Genomic DNA, 13,264 nt, shown 5'->3' with positions numbered 1-13,264 from the left:
AGGCTGTGACAGAAACGTGCCACTGGAGAGATTCAAGCAGGAGTGCATTTCTCACAGTAGTGAACAATCTTCATACTCATGTGTGCAGCAGAGGACGATTTAAACTTTATCGAGCAATGTAGCTTCGAAGTAAACCATTAGATTCAAGCACAGTGATCGATGTGTCGAAGTGCTCATATAGCCAAATTCAAACCCAAGTAGGTTTTTTAGCGTGGAGTTCTCGTCTCCTATAGTGCATGTTTTTTTATATCTCGTTATCTACCGTTAAAAACTTCGCTTTTAGTGTTCAAATTAAGCCAAACAATAAGAGGAGAATTTCAGTCAGTATTATAACCATAGTTTGCGTTAACGTCGCGGCAACACCGCCTCTCATCCTCTTTCTCTTATGAGCGTTTGTAGCTTAGTTTCAGTTATGTTTTAAAGTCAAAGACAACTTACCTTTTATTAAGCCTTGCTCCAAGTAAATTAGAGCCATTTTGTTGGGATATTGAAGGGACACTCACCATTTTTAGTATGATTTTGGAAATCTCAAAAACATATCCAGTCAATCGTTGGAAGCTGAACAATAATGGTTTTATTTTGTAGAGCAGCACTCGACAAATAATTAAAACCCATTAGGAAGTCAGGATGGCTAACGATGGCGAGGATGGAAACGGATTGCGATATGGAGTTTTGAAAAAGCGTCAGGATGTCAGTTTTTAAAAGGTTCAAGTTTGGCTCGAAAATCGTTGAAATTTTGCAAAAATGTTGCTGCAGTGTGGACTCTCTTCAAGAAATTGCTTTTAATCATTTACTTAGAGCTAATTAAATTCTTATTACTTAAATTTAGGGATTATTTCGTATATTTATAGCAGTTGTAAGCAAATGTATCTCGACCTTGTCCCTTTAAATACAATATTTAATAGGTTGTTTTGACTTTTTTAATGTAGAACTTTTTCACCAAGCAGAGGACCCCTTTGGACGTTCCCTTTTGCTACTATACTTTTCAGTCACAAACTAGGCAAAAATTGAGCTGTTAGTCTGCTTGTAACCCCAATTCTATTGTCAGTTTCAAGTCAGGTATACACTTAGGTGCGTCATGCTATATAAACGATAGACTTGTTCGTCCTATTTGAAAACACGGGTCGTCTCCTGTTTACGCGTGGTAGATGCAGTTTGTCTCGTACTTATCAGTATACAACTGAGATAAGTGAAAGGTAATTGCGTGATTTTAGTAGTCATTATACACCTGCTCAAAACTAGTTTGCAGGCGTGCCACTCGAATAGGGAAAACAGATAGATGAGAAGAGTAATATGGCTTTTTAGTCCGGTTGACGTTGTACAATTGCGTTCAAATTTTTCATCCGAATACTAAAGTAGACGTATTTTAACAGTAGTCGATGTTTTAGAAATGCACACTTATCTCTTTTTGTTCTTTTGTTAGTTCTATAATCGATTTATCGCATTTTTATTTCGTGGGGGGATATATAGATCAGTTTTGTTGAATAGAAGCTAGTATGTTTGATTATTGTCAGACTACTTTTAAACCAGTTTCACATGTAGTCTGCAGAACAAAGCAAATGTTTGACAACACAAATCAGAGACTGCTTTTCATAGAGATTCTTATATTATTAGACTGTGTTCATGAAGTTCATGATTAAGGAACAAAAACCTCCGTTCCTGTGATATACAAATGTGTCAGAATAAAGTGACGTGAGACAGGATTAAAGTGAGTCGTAGTTATGGTGGCTCAAAACAGTTTCCAGCAGTTAGATTTTAATGGGTCATTATATATCGTAAATAAATGATTTCACTAGCCAACTTTCAACCTTTGTCTATTGCTAAAATCAACATTTTTTCAGCAGCAACCGAGGTTTTACAGTCAGATATGCCTAGTGTCAAAGTCCACGTTAGTGAAGAGGTCTCGATTTGTTGATACGTTGCGTGACGCTGCCAGTTTCTGTAGTCTCTCAAGTTTCATAGAATATTTAAATTACGTACATTATTCTAAGCTAGCATTTGCAGTCGCGTACTCGTTTCGCGACTAATTCGAGTATTTCCCCTGATGAATTAAGTAGTCTTATGGATCTTGCCTTCAGAGTACTTTTCCACCGATTCCAAACAATAAAATTTCGACCGGATAAAGACTGAGCTATCTGTCGCGACTGGAACTAATCAACAAATGCAATCAAAATGTAGCTGTTCCCACGGTTATCATCCCAAAGCCAAGTCGTGTTAATAAACAAGGACAATTCCCTCAGATTGCGATAAATGCTGCCGTCGAAGCGTTTAAATTCGCCAAAATCTATCGCTGAGAGCACATAATAGCGAGGCGTACGGCAACTGAATGGAAAGAAGTCAAAAAAAAGATCCATCGGAAAGACGAGCACACATGGCCTGCTCACATACTCAAATGTTCGCCACATGTCTTATCACATGTCTTAGCATTAAACGGTACCAGTTTACTGGCCGTGACATGCCCCTGCAAAAATCAAGCGGGGTGGCCATTTTGGTGTCCTTACAGGAATGTGGTTTTTTTCAGCCTAGAACCGTGCACAGGGAGATCAACTCTGAAAAGCCACAGGTCAAAATTAGGTTTGCGTTCCACTTCGTCGAACGCAATTATCAAATTTTAATAAGCACGATAAGACGCAGCATTTGCCAAAGTTTTTAAAAAAATCTGTACATAAGGTTCAGACCCACCTTAAAGTTTAAAAAAAAATTAAAATTTAAAGAAAATTTAAGGTGACTCTGAACCCTATGTATGAACCTATTGTGCCACGAAAATGATAACGTGTTCACAAATGATTGGGCGTTTTTTTTGATACCATGATTGTAGCATCAAGTGATTAAGAGAGGTTATAACAACCCATCAAAATCTAAGTGCTGGGAACTGTTTTGAGCCACCTTAAAAGTCTTTGTACCAAGCAAATAGTCCATGTACAAAGCTTCAGTAGTTCGAAAAAAAACGAAAACTAAAAATACTCATTTAACTGATACTCTTGCTTGGTTTTGAAGAAAAGTAGCAAAAATGTTTATCAAGATGGGGGAATGATGGGGCCGGGGAGCGGGGTGGGGTGGAAGGGATTGACAAAACATTCTTTATATGTGCCTAATAGACCACTTTTGAGATATTAAAATTCAGCGTGGCAGCGAGGCCTAGAGGAGAGAAAGGAAATTGAATGCCATGTTTATTCATTTCTTTTGTTTGTGTTCTCTAAGCCTCACTATCAAGCTGAATTTGAATATATCGAGAGTGGCCTACTGAGAGACATGGATGGTAACGAGGGTCTGGATGGGTTTATTTGACAACTGACAAAAGGAAAAAACAAAAACAAGAAAATAAATAACTGACAACTGATAATACCCGAAAATGTTAACAAACATTTGTAGTCAGATGTACTGCCAGCTGACAGAAGGCTTAAGCTGTTGAACATTATTTGTTTCGAAATTCATGAAACTTTACTTTTGGGGGTTAAAATAATATTACTTTATGTTCTTTAGCTTGTTTATAGACCGAAGCCATCACAATGAGTTTTCTATTAAGTCTGTACATATTAATCATTTACAATTTGACGTTCATAGTATCTGTTACATAATCCTCAATTGAAGGCCACGTGCTTCAGGCCAGAGGCCTGGGGCCTGTTTAACGATAATCTCGCGATTATCTAAACGAATGTAGGTTGCCCCTCCCAGCTAAACATAATATATAGATTTAGGCCAGCCCAAAAGCGGAGCTCCTCAGTTATTTTTCGGAATGTTGTTACTAATGAAAATAATCCAACATGTCTGAGGTAAATTGCAAATGATTTAATAGTTTCAGCCAGAACTAGTATTACATCAGCAGATCGAGGTGTAAGATGGTGTGATTGTGAAATATAGAGCCATGATTTCAAGGATTTCTGGGAAGCTACCAAAAATCTTGATCACATAACAGAACTGTCTTCTGTGCTTTTTGGTGGCATTTCTTGTTCTTTCCTACCTTATTCAGAAAGACAAGGCATCATTATATTCTTCCTTAGTTAACATGGGGACTCCCACACAAAAGAAGTTTACACATTTTTCTGTTGTGGGGACTGATTGAAATGTAGTGGTTACAATATACTCAGTCCCTGAATCTCTACCAAATGAAATCTCACAAAAATACCAAAACAGTATACATATGTGAAAAGTTGGAAAGTTTTGTTTTCTAACTTGTCTCCAAAGATACATTTAGCCATCTTCACTATTGTATGGAATCTCCTCCTGCTGGAAGGGTTTGCATTCACCCTTGCATGAATGGTAATTACGATATTTTTTTTTTTTGCTGATCATGAATACTTGCATAGGCTTCTAATAATAATTTTATTATTCAATTTCAATGTGATTTGTTCTTTTTCTCGACTGGCATTGTGGACTACAAGAGCTGCTATTGGGTTCCATTAATTAATTTTGCTATGATTAAATTATACCAAGAATTATCAGTAAGCTAAGAGGAAGTTATATTATGTACATGTATTTTGTCTGCACTACACAAGCAAATGCACTCAAAGGTTATGAGGCATAGGTACATTTGTCAGAGGAGCCCAGCATATCCAAGATATGTTTTGACTGACACATCAATTAAGATAATTTACAGCAAAATGGATAAAAAATACATCAATATCCTACATGCACCAAAGCCAGACATGGGGTTATAAGGCAATCGTTTAAACAACAGATTGAAATAATTTATAAATTAGAGAACACTATTTCTACAACAGAATGGACCAAATTAACCTTATCGGACATTGCGAACGGCAAGGCTGTCTGTAGAATGTCACAAATTTCTCAACCCTTTCTTTCTACAAAATTGCTAATCCTGCAACTTTGCTTAAGACCCAGTTCTCCATTTCCTGTTGGCAAAATATCAATTTATGCCATGTCCAATGCAGATTATCACAAAATTGATTTAAAAGCTCAATAAATATCATTTTAAAGTCAAAAAGCCAATTATTTAAATAAACCATGAGTAAATTATCTCTAAGAAAAACTGATTAATTTAACAGGCACTTAAAAATAATTAGTTAACATGTGTTTCTTAATAATGTAATGCAGTGTATCTGTCACAATGTTGCAGCTATGATATTACTACAAACAGGATGGGTTGTAGAACTGAACCTCCAAGTCAGTTTATTCAGTGAACTTGGTGCAGAATTTATAATCCCATCAAGTTGTCTGTAAATACAGAGAAACCAAACAAAGCATTACAATCATAAGTAATGAATTACTGAACTCTTTTACATGTATGAACAGTGTATGTTCCATTAACATTGAGGATCTCTCAGAAGCTGCATCCATGATAAATTAATTTGTTCCCAGATGCATTTGTTTATAGAACTTTTCACAAATAAATATCTCTGTCATAACAGTGATCTCTGTGTTCTCCAACAATCAGTACATAAGAAAAATACACTCAGTAAGATATTGTTTACAATAAAAGTCAATGCCTATAAGCAATCATAAGGACCTTAAATTTATATTTCCTCAGAAATATCTCACCAGGCGGCAGATATATTTTGCAGGGTGCAGGTTGCAGGTTGCAGGTTGCAGGTTGAAATTTAATTATAACTGAAATACCGCTGGTACTAAAAATAATTAATAACCTATATACTCGTCAGGGGTTCTTACATAAAGTAGTTCGCCTTCACGTAGTGAAAACACGCTGTTATTAATATTTAGGCCTTCTTTGGCAATCTTCTAACTTGTTACGCCGTGTACAGAAACCAGAGACTTCGTACGCTTCCCAACATGTTTGTGATCGCACTTGGTTTGAGCGATGTTCTCATGTCCATTGAAGACACGATCGATCCGCTATAAGTACTTATCGATCGACACGCAGAGACTAGTGAAATCTCTTCAAAGCCATCTGGATGGCCGCTCCACAGATGTCTCCATCAATTCCAGATTTGGCTCGAGTCTTCCCTCAACAACAGAAGATTGCCATCACCAATGAAGCAAATAAATAAAGAAATGAAATAATATAAGATTTTAACCGACGGAATATACTAGCGCAAGCTCAGTGCGCTTTCATTTTGGTACTCACAGGGAAGAAACCAAATTCAGCAGGTATTTCAGATAATATTTCAGATGTTTCTTCAAAAACAATAATTCATTGCAGGCTTAAAATCACAGGAATATACTCTCCTCCCATCGCTTCGGCCGGTTTGGCACTTAGGTGGAAGCCACCTTTCTGAGCGACTATAAACCGCGTTATGTAACAGTCACGGTAACTCTACCAACTGTACGTTTCTTTGAAGTGCCAGCGGTTTTCCAGTCATAATTACCTTTCAACCTGCAACCTGCACCCTGCACCCTGCAAAATATACCTGCCGCTCACCAGGCCATAGTTGCTTTGAAAATCTTTGATGTTTTAATACAGGCTCCCCATCTGTAACCTGTTCATATATTGACTGACAGGAACAGGCATGTAATTCCTTTCTTTGATATACAGTGTACTTCATTGTTAGTTGTTTACTGAGTGTTAGTAGTGAATCAAATGCTAGGGGTTGGTACTCCAACTTTCACTGTGGCAGGCTCTGCCCTGAGATACAAAGCAAACTTACATAACTGTTATGAACTTCGCCACTTGCTTTCGAGAGCAAATGCAATTTGCTTCAAACAAGAAACTGGAACATTGAGGGTTACAACAATGTGCACAGTCCCAATCACAGGGTCATCCAGGCTGTTTGGTTGTACATATAACTGTACAACTGTATATGAGTTCAGCTTCCAGAAGAAAATCAGAGTTTGTCAGGATAAATACTGATGTTCTTGCTTACTCGATGAATGAATGTGCAGTTCCAGAAGATATTCACACCCAACACCCATTCATGGCCAGTCTTTAGAAATTCTAAATTAAAGTATCAGGAATCAAGAGTTCTAATAGAGAAAAAAACCTCCATGTGGGGTATGAATCTTTTCTTGAAAACAATGTCTGAGAAATCATTAATTACAAAATAATGCTTAAGAAACATCTTACCTTTCAGAGAATTTTGTAATCTACACTGTCTGGTCAGTTCATATATTTGACAAGTTGACACTAGGCATGTTTGTAAATTTGTGCACTTCAACATCACATTACTATGTGGTAGCACTGGTCAACTAAAAACAGCATAATTTGGTTAATTAATATACACTGTACATTATTAGGTTGAAATATTGGTGTAGATTGTTGCACATCAACAGACACAGAAACTATTTGCACCTGAATCATAACGAGTGAAAAATCGTGCATGAGACATTTACATGTACATGTAACAGCCCTCCACCTCAGAACCATCACAGATATGATATGATATTTTTAAACTCTCTGAAATTTCAGATTATTCAAGATTAACATATGCACATACATCATCTGGGACAACCCTAAAACACTGAATTTGGAAACCGAAATCCGGAATCCAGAATCCGGAATCCGGAATCCGGAACCAAAAACCAGAATCTGGAATCCAGATATTATGAATGATGATAGAAATAATTCACTTCAGCAATGTCTAATAAATAAATATGAGCAAAAATTATTTTGTTGTTATTTATTCTCTTAGCTTTACTTCAGCCACAGACTGTAATTGCTAAAACATTATTGACTAGTTCTGAACAACCCTTAGCTATATATCTGGCCTGGTTGTTCAAAAGCTGCATAAAGCTATCCATTGGGTACATCACTATCCAGTCAGGGTTACTGATTTTTTGGGTGGATAGAGTTACTCATAGCCTGCGAGCAGGCTCTAGTATCTGTCTCTAGTGTCTGAGCAGGTTAAATAGGTGTCTAGTGTTTTTCTGCATTGCATGTCACCAAGAGCCTTCATGCGGCTTTGCCACTCACGCCCCCAGCCCAAACACGAGAGCCTGCTCATAGGCTAAGTTAGCCATCTTTTGTTCAAGCTGGCCCTGGTGAGAGCCTGGTTCTTGTCTAGATCAAATTTCTCTGAGAAGACTGGTGAGCAGCACATTAACAACAAGCTATTATAGGCTATTGCAGTGAGTTTCTGGCAGTCTTTTAGCATCTTTGAACAGCATGTGGTCTGATCTGTTAGCAAGTGAGAAGCAGATGGAAGTAAGTGTGCAACATTTCTACAAATTGTTTTAATATGATGGCCGCCAAGAATATGAAACGCTGATTTGTCACAGTATCAGTGTGGAAATTGTGTTAATCTGGAATTGGTCTTGTATCTGTTGGAAAAATCAAATTTCATATTTAGACCAGACGGGTTAGCCTTTGGACTTCGAAAGTGGGGGGCGTGACCGTCAATGTACAGGGGGCTGCCACTGACGGATATCCTGTTCTCTATGACATTTTCTATCTTGTTCAGTATCTACTAGACATAAAGGATAAATTTATACTTCCGGTAAATTGAAGATCACTTATTAAACAAAATGGCAATTACCAGCAAGCTTATTTTAGACACTCTCGAGGTGCTTGGAATAAAATTAAGACACACTTTACTGAGATTCTCATAATCATAGCCCTCACTAAAAATAACGGTTGCACGATTTCAACAGACAGGGAATTTTTGTTCAAAAAAGGTTAAGTTTGAGGTCCTTTTTACTTGGCAGCTTACTTTTTACAGTCGAAAAGCTAAGCAAAACAATTTTCGCGTATTTGAAGAACTTATTTTCTTTGATTTGCGGATTCCGGTTTCCAGTTTCTGGATTCTGGTTTTTGGTTCCAGATTCTGGATTCCGGTTTCTGGGTTCTAGGGTTGCCCCATCTTTAACAGAGTGTTTGCTTCACATTCAGTTTACACATGGCTGGTATCCAGCATAGACAGACTTATAAGTTTTCCTTCAAAAATATATTGCAACAACTATTGCATCTTTCATTACCTATTCTTGTGATGAAATGACACAAAATCCAAGAACAAGAAGTCATAAGCATAAAACTAACTTACGTGGTAGTGCTTACAGTTCCTCTTACTGTCTGCATATGCCGTCCATAAACTGGTGCTGCCTGGACAATGTACTCATTATTTTTCTGATCACACCTTTTAAAACGTCACTGTTATATAATTTGTCCTGAAAAAGCAATACATGAAATGTTATGCCTTTGGCACTCACCAAATACCGTTACATGATGTATAATGTACACCATATCAACATTCACAATTCTCTTTACTTTCATTGTAACTCTTTTGTGTCATTTTCCCTCACTTGAAGACAGGACTTCCACATTAGGTTATAATTTGCCTCTGGAATCTCTATGAATTCACAGGGAGTGATAACAATTAAATCATGACTAATTTTAGCAAAGGAGGCGTTCAAATGTCAGATTTTAATGCTAAGTTTATACAGTAACTTTACATTACTCTTCGAACATATATATAACCTCTCAATTATTGCACCTATAGACAGAAGGGGTGCTGGGGGAAGAAATTTTCTAAACTCTCTGAACTTTTCCCCCGTACCTGTAATAGGATGACTATTATGAACTACGGTTTGTAACCAACACCAACATCAGGTTATGTATACACATGTATATTTTGTTGTCTGTAATCATAAAAAAATAAAAATTTAAAATCCTCCATAAAGTTCATACTCAATAACACTGCCACATGTAGCGCTGTTACTGGAAATCAATTTAAGTGAAACTGTTGAAACAACTCTGTCAAAATTTTTCCTAGCAGTTAAGGCAGGATAACAGAATATACATGTAGCACAGAGCAAAGGCTAGAGATACACTCATGTTAGTTATCAGTTAGGTATGGTGGAAAATAATAGATTATCAGAAATGAAGGTTCCTGAGACATTTTGACAGCACTGAGAGGAATTAATATATAAATTCACAAAAGAAGGAGAAGTTCTTGCCCTGTCCAGTTCTCTGTAATAAAAATATCATTTACATACGAGTCATTTATTATTATATGGTTTGTGTTTAAAGCCGATATAATGCACACTCTGATTGGCCAATTCCAGTGCATTATTTACATTTACATGGTATACCTCGGTGAAACCATAAAACATTGCGTGCAGCTAAAATAAAAAATATAAAAAATAAAAAATAAAAAGAAATGCCTAATTCATAGCAATTTAAAATACTCAACACTAAAACGAATATAATCCTTTACTTGAAAATTATTCTTCCGTAATGCCCATGGGCCAATTACAGGCATGCTAAAAAGTCCTAACACAAAGTAAAAGGAAATTAAGAAAACTATTGCTTTTTTCCGGAAAATTGTAGCGACTGAAGACAATGATGAAACACTCTGAGAGTGCATTCTATCAACCTGATGAGATAAAATTTAAGGAGAATAGAGAATTCACGAAGTTATATCACAAACGAATTGGTACAGGAGAAAGGAAACTGTACAGCCAGGAAGAAACTGAAACTTTCTTCGACCAGCAAAAAGTATGCATGCACAACAAAGAAAACAGTCAGTGACATTCATTTAATAAGTTAGTTAATAAAAAATTAGTGTGAAGAAGAGAGCAGAGAGAGAGAGAGTGGAGATAGGAGAGCACTCTCCAACTAAATCGTGTATATATATGTACGTAAAAGTTATTCTTATAACCGAGAAATGGTCAGGGCAAGAACTTCTATTACACTGTTCAATTTACCGAGTTAATTAGTACTATCTCACTTTTTTGGAACATTTCCATATTAAGTGTAAATACCGCATTGAGGAATAACCTCTTATTAGCAAAATAGGGTCCATGTACCCCCAACCAAAAGCAATGGCACAAATAAAATGAAATAGCCAATCAAAATCAAAGCAGAGCTTTATTTGCAGACAGGATTGCCATGCATAATCGTCTACTCGACATTTTGGACTATATAAGCATTTCACCAAACGGAACTAATTGGACACACAACAAAATAAAACGAGGAAATCTACATTACAAACACCAGATGCATATCACTACATCTGAGCTCGAGTATCAACAACAAATCCCTTTTCAACGAACGGTGACCGAATAAAAGAGAGGATAAAGAAAATTCGTTTAAGCTTGCGGTGTTAAAGTTTAAAAATTATTCACGCTTAAATTTGAATATTATTGATTTGAATATTACTGATTACTTATTATTTTTGCCGACGGCTTAATTTAGCTATGCAGTCATTTTATTGGCAGTAGCTTTACCAGTCTTCAACCAAATTAACCTCGGAATTCACAAAAGCATTTCGCCAAACCGAATAAATTGAACTAACAAAACGAGGAAATCTCCATACTTTGTAATCACAATATGCAAATATTCACATAGGAACAAAAGTAAATTTAGCAAATCCTGTTCGCTTCGGCTTAAAATGGTTTGTAGACCTTTCTTGGTTTTCAACAACAGAAGAACAAATTTTAGCAGTTTACGAAGCGGCAGTGCTAACTAACTCAGAGAAAACTTCAAAACTCGCCCGGCCGTGTTTACAAGTACGGTTTTGGTTAAGCTTATTTTCAGACGTGAGGTTATAAGCTTAAGTTGACGACGAAAATCGACAGAAAACTTAATTTGTTTACAACTTACAGCAACCTCCAAAGCGACCCACGTGTTATTGTTTAGAGACAAGCGAAATTAACACGATGCAATTTTTAAAATCTCTTACAGCATGGCTTCAAATAAGGAAGACTTTTAAAGGATTCCAATTGAAAATAAGCTTATATCGCCGAGGCAACTTGTTAATTTTCATACCAAACGCAACAACAAAAGTCACTTACCGCAAGTTGGCAATTCAGTTCGGCCAGTGTAAATCTTCCAGGCAGAAACTTGCAGCAAAAGTTGTGAAGACTGAACTGAAGTTATACATTCGATAGATCAACGAATCAACCTCTTCTTTCCGCTACGTTTACTGTTTTGTAATTTCTCTAAAACACTCGGGTACGTTTGATTCCTTTTGTTCATCACCTGACCAAATCAGGTGACTTTTGAATTTTCTTGCACGGCTGCACAGCATCACGTTCGCGCGAATTTTGAACTTGGCCATGGGGAGTTCGGCAGTCTTCTGAATCAATTTGTCGGGTACTTTCGCCTCCTTTCTATAGCCCTCGTTAGCTTTGGTTCACGGCATTGTTCGGTATTATTTCACCTCCTTTCTCTAGCCCTTGACTAGCTATAATTCACGGCATTGTTCAGTACTGTTTCGCCTCCTTCCCCAGCGCTGGCCCGCTCAGTCTTTTTCGCGATCTTCTTCGCTACTTCTTTGCCTGTTAATTCTTGCTTTCTGTTTTTTGCTTCAGTGCAACCCTGTCTTAAAAATATTAGATCAACCTCCGCTATCGTTTTTCTTTAAAAATCCCGCCAAGAAAAATGGCATTCTCCCGCTACAAACTGAGGGTGCATGTCTCTGTCAACTATTAGCTGGAGTATGGCCGCCATCTTGTGCGACTCCGTCGTCATCGTCGTTGTCGCCGCCGCCGTCGTGCGTACGCGCCCACGAGCAATACCGCTTGCCATGATAACCATGAGAAAATCAATTGACCAATTTCGATATATCAAAATTCAGTCTAACACAATAGACCTCAGCACGAGGCTCTGGGGAATAAACCCCACAAACTCTGTAGTTATTCCCCAGAGCCTCGTACTGGGGTCTATTGTTTTAGGCTGAATTTTAATATATCGAAATTGGTCTATTCATGGGTTTCCTTTTCTTCCCTATATGGGTATGGGGCTCCGCTTGGCGGCCCTTCGGGCCGCCGGAGCTCCACTATAACCCTCGGATGTACCGGGGGGGGGGGGGGGGGGCTTGATTTTTCATTAATTTCCGGTATTTTGGAACTTGTTATGAAAATAGTGAGATCCAAGGTGACGGATTCAAGATGGCAAATCAAATGATGTCGTCTGACATCAAATGTCCAAAATTGGGGCATGCAAAAATATGGCCATCTCATAGAGCAAGCTCAGGGCTATCTCTACTCAATGTAAATTTATTCTACTAGCCTTAGCATAACAAAAACCTTGGGGAGAGGGTATGACTTTGCTTGTACTTTCGAAAGCAAGACAACGTCCGTCCAGAAGAGCTGAGGCGAGGAGGTATGAAAACTTCACTGCCATAGTTCACGTTCTCCGGCCAATTATCCGCGGAGAACTGTGGCAAAAGTGAACTGAAATAATTCACGTCCAAAATGTATTGTGCACGTTGAGGCTACTCTTCTGTATGTAATGTCTTTCCTATTATAATACTGAAAAGGTCAACTAAAAGAACCAGTGAGAGAAACACTTGACTAAATTTCCAGCTTTTTCGAAGGGATTCATCATAATTCAAAAAATGTTCCTACTTATTTTTTATCCTTACTTCAGTTCTTTAGCAATATTGAACCAAAAAATTCCATTTTATAGCCA

General features: G+C 37.4%; 1 protein-coding gene and 1 long non-coding RNA gene across 6 annotated transcripts in view; one reads left to right on the top strand and one right to left on the bottom strand.

Moving 5' to 3' along the window:
* LOC110052930 (sacsin-like) overlaps nt 1–5,366 on the top strand; it is an 80,591-nt gene extending 75,225 nt beyond the window's left edge. For all 3 annotated transcript variants that reach the window (XM_089284477.1, XM_089284476.1, XM_089284474.1), the window contains one exon: nt 3–5,366. The gene's annotated coding sequence lies outside the window, so the exon portion shown is untranslated. The remainder of the gene's footprint in view (nt 1–2) is intronic.
* Nucleotides 4,305–12,612, bottom strand: LOC149114869 (uncharacterized). Of its 3 annotated transcripts, XR_016205932.1 has the most exons (4): nt 9,405–9,836; nt 8,892–9,015; nt 6,980–7,101; nt 4,305–6,541 (listed from the first exon to the last, which is right to left on the bottom strand). It is a non-coding gene; the product is annotated as an uncharacterized LOC149114869 (long non-coding RNA). The 3 variants fall into 3 exon arrangements; XR_016205931.1 differs by lacking the exon at nt 9,405–9,836 and adding an exon at nt 11,644–12,612 and having other exon boundaries at nt 6,980–9,015; XR_016205930.1 differs by having other exon boundaries at nt 6,980–9,015.
* Between the last annotated feature and the right edge of the window lie 652 nt (nt 12,613–13,264).

Source organism: Orbicella faveolata, unplaced genomic scaffold (genome assembly GCF_042242905.1).
Source record: "Orbicella faveolata isolate gen_17 unplaced genomic scaffold, um_ofav_v1 contig_13, whole genome shotgun sequence".
Lineage (NCBI taxonomy): Eukaryota > Metazoa > Cnidaria > Anthozoa > Scleractinia > Merulinidae > Orbicella > Orbicella faveolata.
This window is presented reverse-complemented; position numbering and strand designations above follow the sequence as displayed.